We start from the raw sequence: 17,718 nt of genomic DNA on the forward strand, positions 1-17,718 counted from the left end.
AGCAAAAGGCCGAGCAGCAAACTTTGCTTTAGAGGAGCAGGAATTCAGACTGGTCTCCAAGGATCCCACAGAGAAATCACCCGCACGGCAGAAGGGCGTCGGCAGCCTTATATCCAGTCAGTAACTCCACTCAGCCAGTCATCATCATCAGCCTCAGGTGTTTGATAATCAGGCTCACTACCTTTCTTTACCAGAAGAGGGAGTTCCTCGGGCCTCAGTAATGAAGGGGAAAATGAACTCACAACAGTTATGGTTTTAAACTGGTGTCTTTGTGTAATGGTGAGCCAGTGCAGGGATTGACTGAGGGGAGAGGCCGGGGAATAGCGGGGGGACAGGTGGATTAGTCGGGCAGCAGAGTTTAGAATAGATTGGAGGAGTGCAAGAGTGTTAGAGGGGAGGCCACAGAGCAGGAGGTTGCAGTAGTCAAGGCGGGAGATGATGAGGGCATGGCAGTAGCTACCGGGGGCAGAGGGGGTGGTCGCCCCGGGCCCCGAGCTCTGAGGGGCCCACTGAGCTACGGTACTGTAACTGTATCGGCGTACACAGTGCGCCCATACAGTTACATTCTGCGGCAGAGCAGGGAGAATTGATCTCCCTACTCTGCCGCCCAGCCGCTATGTGCCCCTGAGAAGGGGGTGGGGGGCCCCGGTGCCAGCAGTGGGCCCCCCACCTCACAGCCAGAAACGTCGTCCTGAGCTTTTCTGTGCGCACAGGACCTGTGATGAGGTCACAGGAGGGGCGGAATCAGGGGGTCACATGATCAGGGGCTTCAGCACAGGGCTCTGCTGTGCTGGTTGTCATGGTGCTGGATGAGGTGAAGTAACTTTCTGTGTGGGGTCAGGATTGGTTTAAAGGGTGGATGTAGCAGAGCTGTGTGTGTATGAGGTGTACAGAGCGGAGCCGTGTGTGTAGAAGGTGTACGGAGCAGAGATATGCATGTATGAGGTGTACAGAGGAGCGGAGCCGTGTGTGTATGGGGTGAGCGGAGCCGTTTGTGTATGGAGCGGAGCCAAGTGTGTACGGGTCAGGGTATACAGAGCAGAGCCGTGTGTACGGGGTGTACGGAGCAGAGCCGTGTGTGTGCGGGGTGTATGGAGTGGAGTCGTGTGTGCAAGGTGTACGGATATGAGCTGTATGTGTACGAGGTGTATTGTGCGGAGCCGCGTATGTGCGGAGCAGAGCCGTGTATGTACAAGGTGTGCAGAGCGGAGCCAGGTGTGTACAAGGTGTACGGAGCAGAGCCACATATGTACAGCGTGTACGGAGCAGAGCCGTGTGTATAGGGGGTATCAGCTGCAGTAATAGGGACACATGCGGCAGCAGCGGCTCAGCAATGGAGTATCAGGTGCAGTAATAGGGACACATACGGCAGCAGCAGCTCAGCATTGGGGTATCAGGTGCAGTAATAGGGACACATACGGCAGCAGCGACTGAGTATTGGGGTATCAGGTGCAGTAATAAGGACACATACGGCAGCAGTGGCTCAGTATTGGGGTATCAGGTGCAGTAATAGGGACACATACGGCAGCAGCGGCTCAGTTTTGGGGTATCAGGTGCAGTAATAGGGACACATACGACAGCAATGGCTCAGCATTGGGGTATCAGGTGCAGTAATAGGGACACATACGGCAGCAGCGGCTCAGTATTGGGGTATCAGGTGCAGTAATAGTGACACATACGGCAGCAGTGGCTCAGCATTGGGGTATCAGCTGCAGTAATAGGGACACATACGGCAGCAGTGGCTAAGTATTGGGGTATCAAGTGCAGTAATAGGGTCACATACAGCAGCAGGGGCTCAGCATTGGGGTATCAGGTGCAGTAATAGGGACACATACGGCAGCAGCAGCTCAGTATTGGGGTATCAGGTGCAGTAATAGGGACACATACGGCAGCAGCAGCTCAGTATTGGGGTATCAGGTGCAGTAATAGGGACACATACGGCAGCAGCGGTTCAGCATTGGGGTATCAGGTGCAGTAATAGGGACACATACAGCAGCAGTGGCTCAGCATTGGGGTATCAGGTGCAGTAATAGGGACACATACGGCAGCAGCAGCAGCTCAGTATTGGGGTATCAGGTGCAGTAATAGGGGCACATACGGCAGCAGTGGCTCAGCATTGGGGTATCAGGTGCAGTAATAGGGGCACATACGGCAGCAGCGGCTCAGTATTGGGGTATCAGGTGCAGTAATAGGGACACATACGGCAGCAGCGGTTCAGCATTGGGGTATCAGGTGCAGTAATAGGGACACATACGGCAGCAGCGGCTCAGTATTGGGGTATCAGGTGCAGTCATAGGGGCACATACGGCAGCAGCGGCTCAGTATTGGGGTATCAGGTGCAGTAATAAGGACACATAAGGCAGCAGCGGCCCAGTATTGGGGTATCAGGTGCAGTAATAGGGACACATACGTCAACAGAGGCTCAGTATTGGGGTATCAGGTGCAGTAATAGGGACACATACGGCAGCAGCAGTGGCTCAGCATTGGGGTATCAGGTGCAGTAATAGGGACAGATACGGCAGCAGCGGCTCAGCATTGGGGTATCAGGTGCTGTAATAGGGACACATACGGCAGCAGCGGCTCAGCATTGGGGTATCAGCAGGATGAGTGGTTTGTGCAGGTTGGGGATACATGGTGATGGGGCTGGAATATGAGAAGTGAAACGTGTCGTTGTTTTATTCTCTGTAGCCAAGTCCTGGCTGGAGAAGTCATCATGTTGGTCTGGGCCAGATGGAAAAGACGTGAAAAGTGACCGATTCCATCAGACAGAACGTCAGCGGTAAGACACCAACTATACCTGTGCAGTAATCACATATGTTTTGTAGGACTGGTATTTACCACTGATCATATTGCAGTAATATCCTTGTTGGTCTTTATATAGGGATTATTTTCAGTAACAGCGCAGTCATCTCCTACATCCACTATTAGGGTGCGCCACCGAGTTGTAATCAAAGTTACCTAGTTAGGGGCCCACTCAGAAGTTTTGCCCCCCCCGAACCGAAACCCTAGCTATGCCTCTGGGGCATGGACTAGGGTTTTTGCAGATTCTTGGTTGAGGACTAGTGGCTACATGGAAAAAATTAATTTATATCTTCTCTGCAGCCACTTGCTTTCAGTCATCCAGTTATAGTCACTCCCTGGCACTATGTTTGACAGCGTGCTCTGCAGCATATGTGTGATATGTTTGTGTGCAGAGAGTGGCTATGTCACACCCGTGTGGTTCGTGGACCCAATATGCCACAGGGCTGGGCTTACCTAGGAATAGGTGTAGCTAAGTGGCTATCTGGTGTTCACTGGAGCTCCTGATGGTGGAGTTAGGCTTGAGATGCATGTAGCCGCCAGGAACCTCTCCTAGGTACTACCTCATACAGTAACTGCGGACCCCAAGGGTCAGGTTCACTAACACCTAAACGGACTCTGGCTCTTTTCAGACTACTAGGCTCTGAATCCTCTGGCAGAACGATTACGGACATGAACTCTGGCTCCGTTCAGACTGCTAGGTTCAGGATCCTCTGCAGAACAGTTGCTAACATGGATACTCAGGGCTGATCTGGAGATTGCTTTTAGCAGTCCAGATATACGGAGTACACGTATAGGCACATGTTCAGACACACGGGTCTTGGATAAAGATTCAGGTACCACCGGAGCAGCTTCATGGTTCAGGAGTGGATACATAAGGGTTAAGGACTGCAGGCTCAGGACTGGCCACAAGCACCAAGGACTTCATGTTCAGGAGACTGATCACTCGAGGACCTCAAAACTCACAAATTCCACTACACACTAATGATACAATGTTTCTTTAGCACCTCCCTATTAGGGAATGTGCTTTTATAGAAGTTGCCTATCAGCTATTGGCTGGGGGCATCTTAGCAGATGCTCGAGCTCGACCTTTAAAAATGGAGTAGTGAGAACTCCGAGGGATACACCGCGCAGCCGGGGCAATGTGTATATTGGCGTCCCTGCATGAATAGGGAAGGGGAACCATGCAGGGGTGCCAGCATTAACGTTAGAGTTACCTCTTATGCCCCCTCTTCTTCAAGCCTGCGAGAATTCGCTGCAGAGATGTTGGAGGCCGACACCTCTTCATAAACTTCCACGACTTCTCTTCAGGACCACGTCTTCTCCTGTCCACTAGAAGAAATGTAACATGTCTTACCATCTTTATGACTAGGATGCTTCTCTCTCCATTAAACCATCCTCAGCATAGTACAAAGTGGGCAAAGCACCAGGAACTTGGCATTGAGAAGTCTCTCTCTGTCCTGTGAGATCAGCTACCACCTTGGAGGATTAAAGGAGGAATAAAGGAACAACTGGAATTCCTCCGCCTGATTGGTGTATCGCAGAGACATGGACGATGCCACCTCATGGATATTCTCTTCAACTGACCACCTAGAAACTGATGATACCTTCTCTGTGTCCATTTTTAGCCTGGTCTTGAAGACAACACATCCTCAAGGCAGGGAGGTCCCTGTGGGAGCAGATCATGGGAACAATTGTGTGAACTGTGTGGGGACATTGCCTCTAATTCCTTTCCTTTGGAGACACCAGCATACAGTGAGTCGGCGATTAGCATACCTAGTAGAGAAGATGGCAACACTGATGGCTGAACTGGACATACAAGGACCAGCTACTTCTTGAGACTCCACTGTCCCCAATTAAACACTTGTCGGGATTTCCAGACTATGGAATGAACCAGTCAGCACATGGAAGTCGATATTCTCCATATACAATGCTCCTATCTTGAGCTCTAGTAGGCTAGATATTACTTGACTGCTTTTTGGTAGGGCTTGTCCTTCACCTGACAGTGCTCTCACTGGATTTTCAAGCTGTTGGATGGGACTCTGACACCAACTCTTTACAGCTTGCAGCAACAACTTTTCAGCTGAACTGAACCCTCCACTTGCCACGGATACAGTCATAAGTAGAGAGGGAATACTCTCCCCAAGGGCAGCCTTTCCTACTTGCCCAAGGTTTCTGAGTTTTCCGGACTTCCCAACAAAGATCATTGGGATGTTCTACCCAACTGCAGCAATACCGCAATCTCTTCTTACCAAGTTCTGGCTTCTACTCACACTGCCAAACACGATCAATCTTCATAGATTTTGTACTGGTAGCTGCCTCAAAAGGCTGGGCAACCAGTGATCTTTGGAAGGATAGGCCCAGAAGTGATGGACTCCTTGCACACCTCACCTCTCTGGGCTACTCCTGGAAGCTGGGAAGCAAAGATGTCACAGAAGATACTAGACTCGGCTGATCAAACATCTCTCGGAAGGCCATCAGGAAGGCCTGCAGGTTCGAGGTCACTGGATTCGATCTCTCCCATAGGAGGCTGAGCCATGATAAGGCATTGCCTGCGAGGTAGGACATTACGAAACCCATCTTGACTTGAGCGGAAGAAAACTGATGGCTCAAAACTTCATAGTGCCGTATGCACTGCTCTAGGAACTCAAGGCACTGTTTCGGATCCCCAAAGTACCGTGGCTGATCATACAGGATGGGTGTCATGATCCAGGCTGGATCTGTCAAATTAAATGGACAAAGTGAACTTTTTTTCCTTTGGCTTGGTGCCAAAGTGGGTTGATTGCCCCCGGTAGCCATTAGAATTATTACATGTGGTGTCGTTCATTCTAAGTTGCCCCGGTGGTGGTGAGCGGTAGTGGACTTTAGTTTCTTTGGTTTAATGTGCACTTAATTACAAATCAAGTGTGAGGCTCTATAAAGAGAGTCAGGTGTGTTTGTTCATGGTTGGTGATATTGTGAGTTAGTCATTCCCAAGGAAGCCTGGGTGATGAAGGAGCTGAACATGAGTCCTGCGCAGCCCAGCCAGAGGGGATGAGTGGCAGCTATGTGGTCTGCAAGAAGGACTGGCATGGCATGGTGGAGTCACAGTTTATGGTGTCGGCAGGAAGTGCTTGCATGGCTTGGTGGAGTGGCGACTATGGAGAGAGTTGCTCTCAGCATGCTGGACTTGGTTGCTGAAAACTGGACTCAAGCATGCTGGACTTTTTGGCAGAAGCTGGACTCATCTTTGGGACTCTGTTTACTGGGCAGCTGCAACTGGTGGTGGACTCTGCTCCAAGGCTGCACTATGGGGATGGATCCGATTATGGTGATGGATCCAGGTGGAGGAGAAGATGCACGCAGGTGGTGGGCTCTGTTGCTAGGAGCGTACGCAACAGAGCAAAGCTAAGTGGTGATCCCCCTGTATTGTCATTTTCCCTTATGTGTGTTTAGTGCAGTGGTGGGATTAGTTTCTGCACCGACCAATTCCCTAGTGAGGGTTTAGGGTCAGGGTGAGTCAGGGTTTTAAAGTTCCTGTGCGTCGCCCGGTGCGGAAGCGGCATAGGGAACGTTAGGAGTGTAGGGACACTGGCTCAGGGGAGTGCAGGAGGTCTCCACGTCCCTGTTCCCTATTGCAGGGCCCACCATTGTTAATGTTACCCAGGTTTCCCCTTTATTATTTAAATTCGCCTTACTGGAGGTGGGGTTTCCAGATTATTGTATAAATACGTGTAATACCTAAATTCGCCAGTTAGAGGCGGTGTATCCAACTGCACGTATTATTATTTAAATTCGCCCCACTGGAGGCGGTGTATCCAGGGTCACGTGTGTCATATGGGTTCGCCTTGCGGTATTCGCTGCGTCCAGACACACCTGACCGTGACAATGGGTTCCACTTCACAAGCATAAGTTTAAGGTTGAATAGGCACAGCTGTAGGTACTGCAACTTGTGCTGCCATAGCTGATGTCAGGGCTTCCAATCGGGCATCTAGTATCTGCAGATGAAACAAAATTATTTCCTGGCTCTCTCGCTAGTAGTTCAGCTCCAAGCACAGAGAGGCCTGGTGATCAATAAAGCCCATACCTGAAGCAAACTGTCATGCCCACAGGTGGCGCACGTGGTTTGTAGACCCGCAGTGCCACAGGGCTTGGCTTACCTTGGAAGGGGCGTAGATAAGCGGCTACCTGGTGTTAACTGGAGCTCCTGATGGTTGAGTGAAGCTTGAGCTGCAGGTAGTCACCTCTCCTAGGCAGTCCCAGGTACTGCAACTGCTGACTCCAATGGTCAGGTTCACTGACACCGAAACGTACTTGGGCTCTATTCTGACTACTAGGTTCTGGATCCTCTGGCAGAACAGTTACCGACATGGACTCGAACTCTGTTCATACTGCTACGTTCAGGATCCTGTGCAGGTCATTACTGACACGGAGTCTCAGACAGGGCGGATTCGGAGGACTGGTTTCATCAGTCCGGATATATGGAGTACAAATATAGGCACATGTTCAGACACAAGGATCTTGGATATAGATTCAATTACCACCGAAGCAGCTTCAGGGTTCAGGACTGGCCATATAAGGACCAGGGATTATGGGTTCAGGACTGACCACACAAGGACCAGGGATGTGCATGTTGACCCTTTAGCAACAGAGCAGTGCGTGCACTAGGTCACTGAGAACTCAGAGAACCAGGAAGCAGGGAGAACACCGAGGGACACGCTGCGCTGCCGGGATGGTGAGTATGTCACCGTCCCTGCATGGATGGGTAAGGATGACAATGCAAGGGCACCGGCAAAAACGGTACAGGCTGTCAATCAATGTGCAAGGGAATGATTACAGCCTCTCAATGTATAAAATGAAGGATAACTGTAACCTTTCCTTTCATCGTCCCGAAGTCCAGGAATGAGCTACAGGGAGAAGATAACTTCCTTTTTTCCCTGTAGCTGCTCTTCCAGTAGGCAGTCAGTAAGGAATTTATTGTAATTTACATGCAAATTAACCCTATATCTAGAGATAAATAATATTTTTGGACATGACAAGTCACCTTTAAATTTTACATTTTTGCCCAGGAGCTTCAAGCTACAAGTTGGGCATGACTGGACTGAGATAAAATTCTGCGTGGGCGCTGGAGTGGGGGCATCAGTTCCAACAATGCAACAACTGCTATGCTACAGGATTTGGACACAGTTGTGTGAGGTTAAATAACTATGTGATTCATCATGTCTGGGCATCATTACCATCTGGTCTCTGCAATATACACATTATTTGTATCAGTTCTAATCTACATGCACCAATCTCAACAGCAACAATGTGCAAATGTTCCCTTTAAGTTCTTTTTAAGGATGAAATCACACATGCATTTTTTAATGCAGTTATTTAAACCAATGCCAAAACTAAATTCAAAAGCAATAAGAATATTAAGGAAGGACTTAGACTTCTCTGTCCTGCTTTACTTCTTTGACTCAAAAAAACGCATCAAAACTTGCATCTATGATTCCAGTCGAGTTCTGTTGCCACAACCCAAGAATAAAAAGAAATGGTGGTCAGTTTACCTATGATATTTTATTGGGCTGTGCACATGTCCAATTTTTTCCTTGAACCAAGTGGTCCACGAAAAATAATGGTGACATGACCCATTTTTATCCAAGGGTTGGATGACAATCGGCAATGCAAGTCATTGGGTCCGAGAAAAAAATTGGACTGCACTTTGATGACATTTGAATGCGGTTTGATTTTCATGAGAATTCTCGGAATTGAGAAGGTAGAGAAACTTTTTTTTTCTCCATATACGAGAAAAACGGATGACACTCGGACCATTATGTGATTAAACTCTGATCAAAACCTGATTCAAAAAGATATTAATAAACTGGAGCAGTGGGCAGCAACTAACAGAATCATTTTCAACAGGGAAAAATGCAAAGTACTTCATCTGGGCAATAAAAATGAAAAAAGCATATACAGAATGTGAGGAATAGGGCTAAGCAACAGCACATGTGAAAAAGACTTGGGTATACTAATAGATCACAGACTGAATATGAGTCAACAGTATGATGCAGCAGCAAAAAAGGCAAATGCAGTTCTAGGATGTATTAACAGAAGCATACAATCTAGATCACGTGAAGTCATTATTGCCCTCTACTCCTCTTTGGTCAGACCTCATCTGGAATACTGTGTCCAGTTTTGGGTGCCACATTTTAAAAAAGACATCAACAAACTGGAGCAAGTTCAGAAAAGAGCGACCAGAATGGTGACCGGTCTGCAAACCCTGTCTTATGAGGAAAGGTTGCAGGATTTGGGAATGTTTAGCTTGCAGAAGAGAAGACTGAGAGGAGACTTAATAGCTGTCTACAAATATCTCAAGGGCTGTCACATTGTAGAAGGATCATTTTTATTCTCATTTGCCCAAGGAAAGACTAGAAGCAATGGGATGAAACTGAATGGGAGGAGACACAGATTAGCTATTAGAAAAAACTTTTTGACAGAGTGATAAATGAGTGGAACAAGCTGCCACGAGAAGTGATGAGTTCTCCTTCAATAGAAGTCTTCAAACAGAGGCTGGACAGACATCTGTCTGGGATGATTTCGCGAAACCTGCTTTGAGCAGGGGGTTGGACCACATGGCCCAGGAGGTCCCCTCCAACTCTACGATTCTATGATTCTATGATCAGAATAATAGATCCGTTTTTCTCATGTGAATTAAACTTTAGAAAGCGCTACATCACAACGTTATCCTGGGTGAACAGGATAAGTAGCAAAATTGCCCAAAGAAAGGTTCTCCAAAATGTGCCAGATTCAGCTGGACAGTACCCGATAGCACTCTTATATTGACACACAGGGGCAGACATACTATTGGTGCAACCTGTGCAGTCACATAGGGGCCCAAGAGTTAAGGGGCCACACATCCACCTCCAAAGCAGCAAGCAGCTTTTATCACAGACATACAAAGTGCTGCATTATGGTAAGCTACTGGACTGCAAAGGGCCCAAATACTGTCCTGCTCAGATGTCCTATCCGTGTCCACCCTTGCTGACATAGGTTGCCATGTGAAACAATGTATCAAAGATCACTTAATATCAGGTGCAGATTAATGCTGGAAAATACATTTCTGGTTGTGCAGGTCGCATGGTGCTGGGCAGGAGACATGTTGGGTTAGCTGACTCTGATGGCACTGTCGATGATTGTGAGGACATTGTGGTTGTCTAGAGAAACAAGGGGTATTATATCAGGATGGGGACATAGCTTGCTGGAAGGGGCCCAGGATGGAGGACATTAGTACAGGAAGGGGTCAGGATAGGATACATTATAACAGAAAGGGGCACAGGGTGGTGGACATATTACAGAAAGGGGCACAGGGTGGGGAAATTATTACCGGAAGGGGCTAGGATGATAGACATTATTACAGCAAAGGTGTCAGGATGGGGTACATTATTACAGAAAAGGTCTACAGGATGGTGAACAATTTAACAGAAAGGGCACAGGGAGACATTATAACAGGAAGAAGCTAAGATGAGGGACATTATGACAGGATGGGGGACATTATTACAGAAAGGGGCTAGGATGGGGGACATTATGACAGGATGGGGGACATTGTTACATGAGAAGATAAACATATTTGTCATCACAAGATTTAGAACGCTACAAGGGCCCATACATCTGATGATTATGCAGGTGTGGCCCAAGTCCAAATTTTGCACCAGGGCCCATCAGACTCTAGTTATTCCACTGGTTTTTGAAACATTGGGGGAAACTGAAGAATCCAGAGAAAACTCATACAAATATGGGGAAACATACAAACTCCTTTCAGATGTTGCCCTCGACGGGATTTGAACCTAGGACCCCAACATATGAAAGCAACAGTGCTAACCACTGAGCCACCATACTAACTAGTGAGCCACCATGATAACAAATCAGCCACCATTTTAACCACTTACTCACCGTGTTAACCACTGAGCTGCCGTGCTAACCACTGAGCCACCATGTTAACCACTGAGCCACAGTGCTGCCCTGTTTTCCTTTATGTGTCTTTTTTTCTTTTCAACCTCCCCAGAATCTTGTCCCTTTTTACAATTCATTTGCAAAACTTATCATCTAGCGATGACTGTCCATATTTATAGTCCAATAGTCGTGCGGCTCCATGTGAAACTGTTGAACTGTAAAGCGCTGCGGAATATGTTGGCGCTATATAAAGATTATTATTATGTGAACAGAGAGAGCGTTGATTTTAGCTTAAGCTCTCAAACAGAGGATGGAAATGCGTTTCCCTTTGATTTGTTTACTCTTTTCTATCTCGCCGTAATACTCCCAATATAAAGGTTTCCGAACTGCTAGCCGGATGGTTGAAGAATAACTAACTTGTGACTTGTAAAGTTGTAACACTAGTTCTCAGGGCAGCTGCTTGCAGTGTTACATGAGTATCAGAGCGGAGGAGGAGACCTGGGTGACCACCGCCCATCCCTGGATGAGCCCCTCCTCTGAACTGCAACTGACTCATTGAGCTAATTTCATTCCTCTCTTTCATTCCAGAGATTCCTCTGAAAAGCTGTCACCTTTCCAAAATACCAAGCCTGCTTCCAACCACCAGCACCAGCACCAACAACAACAGCAGCGGCCAGGCTAGCCAGAGAGCCCTCCTCATCCTCACCTGACCTTCATCATACACAGAGGAGGGGGCAGAGACAATCCCTCTCAGTGCTGCCCAAAAGGAAAAAAAACAAGTCTTTCCCCCTCTACAACAAAGTGCTGACCAGGATTGCCTTTCTCTGCCCCCCATTCAGTTCTTTCTTTTGGCTTCCAGATACCCCACAAAAGTTGCCTAGCTGCCACCAAGTTCCTCTATAAAAGCCCCGCACTGTCCCACTGCTGGCAAGGTAAGCAGAAAAAGTTTCCACATCTGTGTCTTTTTCCTCTCTCTCTTTCCCGGTCTGTCTATCACAGGATTGGGAGCTTGAAATCCTTGTCATTTTTCACATGTTTGGCATTTTTTGGGTTCCTTTCTCTCTTCCTGATCACTTTGAGCCTGGATCAGGCTGGAGAGGAGGATAACTGAGAGGCTTTTCTTCTATTTTTTTTTTACTTTTGTCCTTTCCAAGAACATGGGCGGGGGGGCAGGGGGTCCATTTGCCTCTTTTTCTCTACTTTTTAGCTGCTGCTGTGATTTGGATATTGAAGTTGGATAATGGATTTGACATTACTTAGATTGTTCTCGGGGCTGTCGCCTGGGATCGGACGAATGATCAACCCAGGGATATCTATACGACTTACTGGAATATTTGCAAAGTTTAAAAGTAAAGACCCTCCAGCCAAAACAAAACTCTCTTTTCTCATTTTTCCCTACTTCCATTATATCAAGAGATCTCTAGTCTGTAAGTACAACTTATTGTCAATTGTAGGGTACTTTTTAGAACTTCTTTGTTTTAGTGACTGGTCTCTGTAGCCTCCCCCCCTCACCAGACTGATCTGCGCTGGTTCCCTAGCCATTTATGTCCTGATCCTTTGTTTTTCCATCTTTCTGCTGATCTAAGCACAAATCCTCAGCACAGGATAAAGCATGTAGCTCAATCTTCCTCAAATGCTTTATGTTTCGTTTTCATGGTTCCAAAGATTGAAAAAAGACTCAAGTTCAACCTTTCTCCTCTTTTTTTCAACACTATACATGACATGACTCCCGACAACCCCTGATTCAAACACCGAGACCCAAACTTAAATTATACTATGAATCTAATCTTTTTAATGAACCCCTTTTCCCTATTTCAAAAACTATTAAAACTTTTTAGAAACTTTATGATTGAAAAATGTGACAGGGCCCGAAAGTTTAAAGGAATCCTCTTAACTTCCAAAAATTAATTCTTTATACTCCCGGTTTACAGTTCTGACACAAAGCTCGGCAGTCAATCAGTCACGTATGGATTGACCCTTTAAATCCCAAGACGTTAAAGGCTCTTTGTCTTGGAGTTAAACTAAGGAAAGGGGGGAGGCGTTGAGGTTTGGAGGGGATTTGGATCTTGTATTTGCCATATTGCTGGCTTGACTATTGCCCAACTGTTGCTGAGCAGCTTGTAGGAAATGGGAGCAGACATGGAAAAGGCTGCAGGAAGGGGGGGGTTAGAAAAAAAGAGGGAGAAGGACAGATAAGGAGGGAACAGAGCTGCCTTTCAAAGTTTTCTCTCTTTGTTCAGCTGCTTGGGCACTGCAGATCTGCCATGCTGGCTGGATTCCCTTGTTCTGTATTTGTTTTGTAGTATCCAGCGTGTAAATAAAAGCAAGAGACATTTTCCCCTCTTTTTACTCTGTGGACAGAAGGAAACAAGTCTTTTATGGTGTAACTGTAGAGGGGGGGTGGGGAGGCGATGAAATCACTGCACAAAGAATAGTGATCACAATCACTGCTACTAGTTTAACTATATCAATGCTGTCGACAGGCACAAGCTTTACACAGTTTGAATTCTCGAAAAACGCATCTTTTTTTTAAAATATTTACTTATCGAGGAAAAGTTCCATCATTTTAAACATCGTTCTGTGAAATTTAGTTAATTTCCTCTTGTTTGATTAAATTCTTGATCATGGATTTCCTGTGACCTGAAGGACAGTTTCTCTTCAAAATGCTGAAATGAAAAATAACTTAAAATGGGAATGGTTTGGTAACATTTGCATATATTAAAATGTTGAGGTTTCTCAAAAAATAACGAAAAACTATCAGTTGATAATGACTTCATTTGTCTCTTTGTTATTTATGTCTGCCAACTAAATACCCGCCAGGGGCATTTGCATTACTTTCCCAGGCTCCTGCATGGCAAGTCTAGTCTAGTAATGCTATGATACATTTTCAGATCACCCTATAAATACTCAACATCAAGTTTTACAGCTCCCAAGACCAGACTACTGTATACTAAGGAAAGGGATGTACAGAATTGACAAAAAAAAGGAAAATGTAAGAATTTTTATTTACTGATATTTTTACATCATTTTTGAGTCGAAAGTTATGAACTTTACGTGTGTTTGGAAGCTGTAAACAGTTTACGGTTTATGCCGCGCGATTCTCGGCTGCACAACGTAAACCGCTACATGTACGGAAGCCCTAAGGTGGATTTTAAGGATTCAAATGAGTCCTTTAAACTTTTTTTTTTATTATTGTTCAGTTTATATAGAAGTATAGAAGTGTTACCAGTTATTCTTATCTGCAAGTAGTCTGCACACATTGTTCAGGAAAAATGCCAAAATTTTGGCCATCAAGGCAACGGGAATACAGGTAAGTCACCGGCCCAAAAAATGTCTGCTACTTGCGTTGCAAAACTTTTTACGAGTTGCTGTATCCTCTCAAATCTGAAGGTCAGCTTTGTATTTATGTTACAGATTCTGCCACAAATACATGCTGGATGTTGCAACCTGAAAAATCCTTGCATTGGGATTTTGTTCATCTTTTTTTTCCCCTATTTTAATGAATCGATTTTTCCATTCTGATATACATTTTAAGCCTTTTTGTTACTTTATTTACACGACTTGACACATTGTAAGTAGGTTAAATATTTTTAGAAAGCTGCTGCCCAACCAAATGCAACCCTCGAAGGCTTATATGTGACCCTTAACTTTTTCACCACATATTTTTAAATATCATTTTCAGATGTGTATGGGGGCTGGCAACATGTTATTTGCATCAAGTTAGGAGAAAATTATGCATATTGGATTTGTTTTAGGAAAACACCAAGAACCTAATGTCTGTAGGCTGCAAGAAAGCCCACTATTTTTGTTGTGGCAAACATAGCTTGGAATTTGTATACTCAAAAGTATTATTTTCCCTCATGATGTGGCTGATACTTATCCTTATACTTATTGGCTGTTGCCCCATGCAGCTAACAGATTGCTTTATGTACTTCTGGTGTTTTTGTTTTTCTTATCTATATTCAATCAGAAGTGCTACAGGCTTTGAAGAACATGTTATGTCACATTGCACAAATCAGATATTCTATTTAGTGAGCCATGTAAAGGGCTTTTGTGCATTTTGTAAAGGTCCAAAAGTTTTTTCCTAGGTCATAATGATATTTAGTCATCCCTGCCCACATCCATGAGGAAAAGCAATTCACTGGTGGTTAAAACTTTCCATGTAATGACCACTATACTAACTTATAGCTGGGGTGGGGGATGGTGGGTGAAGGGAACTTTGCATTGTTTATGCATCAATGGACTGTCAGTGAGCTGTCAACAAATAATCCTCCACATACATTGTCCTGCCATGGAAGGTGGGGGAGATAACTTTGTATGGATCTAAAGTTTACCAAATGAGAAGTATAAAAGTTTAAAGTGATGCGGTTCCAACTTTATTTTTTATCAAAGACATTTTTATTATTTGATGCCCATCCCTAATGTCATAGTGAAAATTGGTCACTGTAGAATTAGAGATGACCACATCTCGAACCCAATTCAAGCCCATCTTAAGGAAATACTTTTGCTCATTTTTCAGTGAGATAAAAAAACTAATTCCTGGGCTCTGTTGCTGAACAGAAGTAAAGTGTAGCTGCACTTTTATAAAACTTTTAATATGTATTAGAAAGGTTTAGAAGGTTTGATTGGTGAAGGTCTAAGGTGCTTAGTCCCACACCAGTTACTAAAAAAAAGCAGGACAGAAAGTGCTCCACGGAAAAATAAGAAAAGAACAGACTTTAGACTAAACTCAGATGATTTCAAAAATATGTGTGTTCAACTGAGAACATCCAACAGTCTTAATGTGTATGGGGTCTCCTGACTCTCTGACAGATGATGTCCAAAGAGAGAAAGAACTGGCACCTTGGACTTCCAAAAGCTCATTCTTTTATTCTCTGGGAGACAAGCCATCACCAGAGATGTCTTGCTACTTGCTCTCTCATAGACAACACAAGTGAGTTTAGCCAAACCAAGGAGGCCTCGCTACTCATAAGGACCCAAAAATATTTAGAATTGAGAGTCCTCAGTGGTTGATACCTTTTTAACTGAAAAGATGGTAACAATCTTTTTGAGCTAATCTTCTGGTGATCCCATCTACCCAAGGAGAGCAGTACTCAGCTAAATTCTGCTGCCCCACATTTCAGTGATTGAATTTCAGTTATTGATTACCTGAGTCCTCAGATAGCGGCTTATCTCTGGTGGTAGCAAAAGAATCGACCATTGGAAATTAGTGCTGATACTTCTCTCCCTCAACATCATATGTCGGGGAAAAGTCAGGAGGTCCCCTTAAACATTAGACTGTTGGCCAATCCTGACAATATTGACAGGTTTTGCTGATTTAACCTAGTCTGTATGAGTGCCTTTACAATCAGCCATACCCTACCCCTTTTCTGATTTTTGATGGGATCCTCTCCAATAATTTGTTGACCAAGGGCTGTTGTTGGTGTAAACAGAGATCCAAAAGAATGGATGTTTTTCAGACAAGAAGAATCACAAAGATTTGTATGATTGCTACTTATCTTCTTATATTATGGCTGGTGTCTGATCCGGTGGCCAAGAATAACCAGAACAAGAAGCCACTGCTGGAGAGCTATTTAAATTATCTTAGCCCAAAGATCACATAGTACCATTGAGGATATGACCTCTTCCTGAGAACATCTACAGATTTACTATGATTCCAAATCTTTCTAGGACCACTGACTACTTTTAAATCTAAGACATTGGTTGCTCTTGATCTGCTTTAGTCACCACCTTCATTGGTCACCTTCTTCTGTTTGTTTTTGAGTTGAACTTGTAAAACTGGTTCCTGTTTTGAAACCTTTAAACTTGATTCACATCTTCATTTTCTAATGGGAGGTTAGGGTCAAACCTTAGACCTTATTCATATGCAGATTTGTTAGTAATTTAAAGCTAAAACGAGAATTTGATCCTAAGCCCAAGAAATCATGGACACGTGTAGAATTATTTATTTTATTCTGTGTATTCACTTCTAATTTTGTCTCAAAAATATTGATATTGGGGCAAAATACTTACCAAATCTTCTACAGTGATCATTTTTGTAGACGTATAGGGCTAAAGTGTGGATCCTGTACTGTATGCTTTTAGAATATATAGTAAATGGTTAAATGCCCTCGCTCTTATCCTGTTAATTTTTGATAAGTTATGGTTATAGTAACTTAAAAAAGTCCTCAGATCTCTCATGGATCATGGCTCAACCCTATGTAATGTGTATTTGTTTTTAACGGCTCAATCTCGAACCATGGCATCTTGATGGATGAATGATCTGTAGGAAGATCGATCTTGTGCAAGCATAGATTACTCCACCAGGGTGTTCTCCACCGTTATCTTGATAACATCAAGCCATTGGGTTGCTTGTCTTCCTCTTTGCCTTGTTCATTCTATTCTTCCCACCATCATGTCCTCCAGTGCTTGCTCTCTTTGTATAAAGTGCCCAAAGTAGGCAAGTCGTAGCTTGGTGATACTTGCTTCCAGTGACATGTCTGGCTTGATTTTTCCAAGATTGATTTGTTTGTTCTTCTTTCCATCCATGGCATTGATAACATCCTTCTCCAGCACCACATTTCAAAGACGTTGATTCTTCTTCTGTCTTATTTCTTAATCTTCCAGCTTTCACATCTGTATGTTACCATAGAAAAGAGCAAACTATATACAAGCCATATCTTTGTTGCCAGTGAATTGTTTCTCAATTTGAAGACCTTGTTCATTTACTTCTTTATTGCTTTGCCCATAGCTATTCTCCATTTGACCTATGGTGTCATTGCAGCATCTTGATTGATCATCGATCCGAGTAGATTGAAGTCCTTCACAACTTCCAGTTTGTCAACGTCCATATAAAATGTGTCTCATTCATACCTGCAATAGTCAACATCATTGTCTACTTTGTGTTGAGTTGCGGTCCCAAGTTTGAGCTTTCCATCTTGACTCTCGGAAATAAGTCCTTCATTCCATCAATGCTTGTTGCTATCACTGTTGTATCATCTGCATACTTAAAATTGTTGATGATTC

General features: G+C 44.7%; 1 protein-coding gene across 4 annotated transcripts in view; it reads left to right on the top strand.

The window, feature by feature from the left end:
- Positions 1-11,247: 11,247 nt before the first annotated feature.
- LOC141085557 (transcriptional enhancer factor TEF-1-like) overlaps positions 11,248-17,718 on the top strand; it is a 91,605-nt gene continuing 85,134 nt past the window's right edge. For 2 of the 4 annotated variants that reach the window (XM_073571008.1, XM_073571007.1), the window contains exon 1: positions 11,249-11,645. The gene's annotated coding sequence lies outside the window, so the exon portion shown is untranslated. Of the gene's footprint in view, positions 11,646-13,604; positions 13,706-17,718 lie in introns of all 4 variants that reach the window. The other 2 variants (XM_073571009.1, XM_073571010.1) reach the window with 2 other exon arrangements.

This window comes from Dendrobates tinctorius, unplaced genomic scaffold (assembly GCF_039654945.1).
Source record: "Dendrobates tinctorius isolate UK_male_01 unplaced genomic scaffold, ASM3965494v1 ptg000028l, whole genome shotgun sequence".
Lineage (NCBI taxonomy): Eukaryota > Metazoa > Chordata > Amphibia > Anura > Dendrobatidae > Dendrobates > Dendrobates tinctorius.